The sequence below is a fragment of the Atta cephalotes genome (assembly GCF_000143395.1).
Source record: "Atta cephalotes unplaced genomic scaffold scaffold00022, whole genome shotgun sequence".
In the NCBI taxonomy this organism is placed as follows: Eukaryota; Metazoa; Arthropoda; class Insecta; order Hymenoptera; family Formicidae; genus Atta; species Atta cephalotes.
The window spans coordinates 2881262-2887742 of NW_012130086.1; positions in this window are offsets into that span (position 1 = coordinate 2881262).

Below are 6481 nucleotides of genomic sequence, written 5' to 3' on the forward strand. Positions count from 1 at the left end.
ACGTACGTACGTACGTACGTTCGTAACGTTACGTTAACGTTAACGTTTAACGTTAACGTAACGTACTACGTTACGTACTCTCTCTCTCTCTCTCTCTCTCTCTCTCTCTCTCTCTCTCTCTCTCTCTCTCTTTATGTATTTGTGTGTATGTGTTTGTAAGAACGCGCGCGTATGTAGTTAGTTAATTTAATCATCGATGCTTATATATTATATTTACTGGCTCGTATAATTAAATAGTTGACAATTCTCTGATCATAATCGCTCTTTCTGGATCGTAGCTCTAGTAGATATATAGCCAGAGAAAGAGAATTTTCTCCACGATCGTGAGCCATGTATTCCACACTGTATTACAAACCGGATGATGCGGTTCATTTCAGCACTGAGTCTCGTGCTGTTTTTAAGCAATTTTTTATCATTACGTCGTAGTATCATAGTTTCATAACATTAATAAACATTATTGTATCAAATATTTGAAGTAATTAACAAATTTTTAAATACGAAAGATATTATGAAATATCTGATGTTATTCTCGACTTTATGTTCCATTTCACAATTGACTTATTTGGAAGTTTCTTATTGGTCAATTATGCGACATGGCGTGATTTATTTAACCCAAAATTCAAAATATTTACTGTGTCGTGGGATACATGTTTCACGAATGGGACCACGGAATTTCGTTGACAAACACTAATCCACATCGGAGACGCATAAATCCAGCACGAGAACTGCATCAAATGCTGTGACGACTCACTGCGAGGAATTCTCTTCGTCGCGATGTTGAATATAATCAGATTTCAATTCTGACAAAACGGTAATCGGTATCGCGCACAATGGTATTTCGTGTATTCATACATATATCAACGTGCACATGGGCACATTGTTTCGTCCGGACGCGCGTGTATAATACATCGCGTATAAAATATCTTTTCTCTACCTATAAATGAACTACCTACATGTTTTTATCGTGGGCCCTCTTCACTATTCTTCCGTCCCCTGTTTGCTTTTTTAACTACCAAATAGCACCTATTCTCGTCACGTATTTCACACTATGCATTTTTTCTTTTTTATTATTTTTTATCCGTGCGCTTCAATCCTTGCCTTCTCAGATATTTTTGTGGGAATTATGTAATATGGGAAATACATTATAAGATACATATTACATACATTTGTAACATATAAAAATTAAAAGATCTGTCAAAAATTATTGATATTTTTTTTTGTGAAAGACGAATCGTTGTACAGTATTATATCTGTCGGATTGCAAAGGATCAATGCGCTCAGTTTGTCGATGTGATGGTCGAGTTTACATCAGCAACAGCACGGAAAGAACGGTTTTGCTGAAGTATCTAAAAATTTAACTGAAATACAGATCTGAAAATAATTTTGTTGGATTATCAAAATAAACTGGTTGCTAGAAACTTTTTGCAATATTGTTCATTATACTTAAGTTTCTTACATAATTATTTTATGGTCCAACAAAATTATCTTTAAATCTGTATCTAGTTAAATTTTTAGAAATTTCAATAAAATTTCATTCCTCTTCTGTGAGTGAGTCTTCCATTCTTTACATGGAATTTCATTCCATAATGCAAACAACGGTATTAAATAAGGACTATACATTTACATAATAAATAATCGATTCTGCCATGATATTAAAGCGTGACTATTTTTAAAATGGTGTCTCTGAATATATTATTGTCTTTGAGGACTTCCGGTGCTCGAATGGAAATAACCGCTATATACATACGTGTATACGTGTATACAAATGATAAGTGAGTAAAATAGTCGTAATTAGTTGATCCTTTTTAAAATATTTGCAATATTTTTAACCGGAACAAACTATACAAACCGCATTTAAAAATAATTGTTTTCCATACTGTCACTTATAGCGCGTCATACATAAAGAAATGATATAATAAAAGAATAAAAAATAGGACATAAAAGTACAATCATGTAAAATTCTCAGATTTATCTCAAATTTTCGATATAAATTCAGTTGACGTATGTGATTGCTTCTAAAACCATAAATTTCTTCGCGCTATCGTGTGAAGTGTTACATAAAAGCGCGCATAATATTTGTTTTATATCAAAGTAAATATTGTTCTGATTAAGAATTTTTTTTCTTTCATGGGTGCTTTATCGTAAGACAATACGAGAAGACAATGTTTGCGAATTAAATTAGTAAATAGGAACAAAAACGCCAATTAAAATAAATATTGATGTAATTTTCCATGAAACAGAAAATTGCATCGATGCATCGATAGATTTGTAGGATAACGCATTTACTGTAATTCGATGTTTCGTAAAATTTAACGCAACGGAGTAACAAGATTTTACGACGGAAATTAAATACAGAGAGTCAAACTATCGGTGTACGGAGGCTTAAAATGCATCGTCGTTAATTGCGCAGATGGAAAATATCGCTGCTTGTGTAAACTCGGCTTGTAGTCATGAATATAAATATTTAATCGTGACGCACTAATTTCTACTACGCAGGTCGGGAGACTAGTTATGATCGCCGTGATGAGCAAAAATAAAAATATTACATGAGCATTTAATATATTAACAGTAAGTTGGTAACAGACTGTACAAAATAACAATCAGAACGATAACAATCAGTAAGCAAGAGATATTGCACTAAGTAATACAAAACAATCATATACAACTTTAAATATAAAACTGCACCTATAATGAAATATAAAACTGTACTAGAATTTGATTATTATCAATTCTTTCTTAGAGAGAGATTCACTAAGGTTCTTGTATAATCTCCATCTCTTTCTGAAAAATAAATTGATTACTTGATCTACCTCTCACACAATTTTTTTATCATCTCATATCTAAATAATTAGTAACAGATAAACTTTAGCTTTACTTATTGAAACAGATAGTATATTATATACGAAAGACAGAGGAGCCTCATCACGGCGTTCACATGTCATTGCACTTGTGTCAAGGGTCTCTACGGGGTTATGATAATGAGAGAGAAAACCGCGGAGTTTATATCGTAGAAGCAAGTGGTGTAGTCTTATAAAACATCAATAAGTCCACATCAAAGAGACATCTTTCTTTGTTTCCCTCTATAATTGCACATCATGACAAATTAGTCAGCGTTCTGGTGTGTAACTTTATTATAGTTAATATGCTTGCTGCATAAGTCTTCATATTTGCCCATTTGATGTGTACATTTTTTGATACTGGTGACTGGTCCTAGTACAGCTTGACATATTAGTTCTGCACAGATATGAGAATACGTCTTTTTGTCAGTACAAAAAGTCCAACAGAAAAATATATTTTCGACTCGAACTCGATTAAGAAGTTTGCCGAGTTCCTCAGTCAAAATACATTATCTCTAATCTACTCTATTAATCGGTTATCGTCTACATTCGCGTATGACTTTATCACATGATTTACGTCTTTATATAATTTACGAATATTTACCGAGTTTACTAAGATTACGTATCGTAATTAATCTTTTAACAACGCCGTCAGTCTCGCTTATATATATATTTTTATCCCGTTCTTCATTACCGTGTGTAAAAAATTATATAATCATAGCTTTAAATTATGTAAATATAATCTTAAATACAATATTATTCAATACTGTTCTCAATAAAGAGTACAGATATTTTAAGATTATCATTTTCCAAAAAAGAGGAATTTTTTTATACGCACATAATAATTTCAAATAAATATAATAACGGGCGATTAACGGCGGGTTAAAACAAAATATACGAACGGAATCGATTTGACCGCTTCGACTACACCACCGCGAAGGGGAAGAAGGGCACGCTTCTGCGGGTGTCGAGCAGCGGTTATTCCGCGAAAAGTCCTCGCCGGCCAGTGCGTTTCTTCATCCGCATTTCTCTGCCTCACTGCGTGAACAGCATCCTTTGGCGAATGGCCGAAACCGCATAAGAAGTGACATCGCGACGTTCTTCGTACATCTCGCGTTCTTTCCTTTTCTTCTTCAGCTTTTCAGAATCGCTGGACTCGCAGTCAAGGTCAAGATCGGTGGTCAGGAGGCGAGAGTAGTCCTGTGCCAGGAGGCGTATTGCTGCTGCTGCTGGTGCTGCTGCTGCTGTAGCTGTGACTGTGGTGGTTGTTGTTGCTGTTGCTGTTGTTGCTGCTGCTGCTGCTGCTGCTGCTGCTGCTGCTGCTGCTGCTGCTGCTGCTGCTGCTGCTGCTGCTGCTGCTGCTGCTGCCTCTTTTGACTGCAAATGAAAAGCAGGATTGCATTTTATTACTCCCGTCGACATTGCGAATATTGATACATGAAATTATCATTATATTATACTATGTGTGTTGCAAAAAATTTTATTATTCACGCTATAGGGAAGGAGGGAGTGATTTATTGTATGTACAAAATTAAGTTGGAAGTCCAAAAAAATAAAGTTTGAAAATCGCGAAGTACACTTCAATTAAGATATGATTTATGGAAAAATACTGTAAACGTTATCATGTTTACATAACTTCCACGCGACTTTACGAGTTAAAAAACATATGATAAATAGTTAAATTATCAATTGAAGAAATAATTCTATTTTCGATTAAAGCGGATCTTAATGCTTAAATATTTCAGTGTGAATTTTTATTTTATTAAAAGAGAAATTACAATAAAGCATTCACAATAAAGCTTCAGGCAAAAAGAATTCATTCTGTACTTGCAACTTATTTTTATATAAGGAATCACCCCGTCGATTATAAATTTTCTAGTTTTCCCATTTCCTATTGTATTTATATAACATGTAATTTTTATAACGTTATAATTATTATTGAAATGTAGATTCAATTAATTATACATTGTTGTGTGAAATATAGAAGATATAATGGAATATAAAATTAATACGTACACTGAAAAAAAAATCTTAATACATATTCGAATAGTACTAAGTAAACATTCATTTATTCTGTAAATAAATATTTAATAAAATAATTAATAAAAAATAATAATTAATTCAAATTAATGATTTTTATATCAATCAAGTAAATATATATTTACATTTAGTAAATATTTATTTAGAATTATTAAAATTTAGCTTTTTTTCCAGTAAGAAAGATGCAGAAATTCATACATGTAAATATACATGTAAAATGAATAATTTGAATGCATAATCATAAAAGCAATATTTTTTGTTATTATTCATAAATAACTTGACCAGTTTATCGCAAATAACGGATAAGTTTCGGATTACTTATACCGACATTTTTTTTCCGCGGACGCGCACGTGCTCAGTACATTACTTCTTTACGAAATCAGTTACAAAACGAATGTACGGAATTATGCGCATACCTTTGCGAGGTTCGATATTCGCAAGGATAACGTGGGCGTAGTGCTTTTCCTGGAAACGATGAAAGAATTCTGGAGGATGCAAAATGCGACGTCACAGTCGCGTCTCGATCGATCTCTCTGCGCATAATAGACACGCACGTGTTGCTGCAAAAATAACGTATATCGTCGAGTAAATCATCCAGTACGAACGTCACGATGTCCGCGTGAGCAAGATTATGAGGCTTGGATTAGTAATTATAACGGAATGTAAAATTCGTGACGGTGGTTTAACACCAACGTAATTTATTTGTCTGCGCAACTGCGCAATTTAGAGATTGATGCATATCTATATTTTTGTTGACGATGTGAATACGTCAGTACATCACCGATAACGAAGCTTTTTATAAACATCACAAATAATTCACATTTCTAGCAACAAAACATCCTTTTCGATGTATACACGTATTATAAGATTCTTTAAAAAAATATCCTGAAAAAAATTTAAATCTTAATACATGTTTCTTTGAATAGTATTAAGTAAACATAAACTTACAGTAAATAAATATTCATTCAATAAAAAAAATATTTAAATCAAATTAATAATTTTTGTATATAAATGATTTTTCAGATTCTTATTATTCAAGAGATTTAATTTCTCGAGAGAAATAATTTTCCTCGCGACAACCGTATATTTTATTGTCGACCCTATGGAAATTTCCTAGTCAATTATTGTCATTGTGAGACGGCTGACAGTCGCATACAAAGCTCTTTATAATTATTATAAGCAGTTTAAGAAACAGATAGATTCTTTTCAAAAGGCTCTTGGAGCAGTTAGTTCGAACAGTTGTCCAAGTCCATTAAATTTCAACATTCGCATCGCTTGTTGAAATGTAATATTGCGTTCCCAACTGATATCGCAACAAATCCCTATGTTAGTAGTCGCGACTGTTATCGCGGCTGGACGTTACGTGCACGCGGGAGAGATCAATTAGAACGCACCGCTTAATTAAGAGCACTTTTCCTACATCATAATGCAACAATAAGCAAAGGTAATCGGAACGATTACGCGCACGCGACCTCGACGCTGGAAGTCCGTGTTACCCTGGCCGCCAGCATATGGCGTATTCTCACGGTGGAAAAGAAACGTACGAAAGTAATAGTAGAACGGCTTGGAAAGATAAGGGAGAGACTCACCTTCTTCCGTTTACA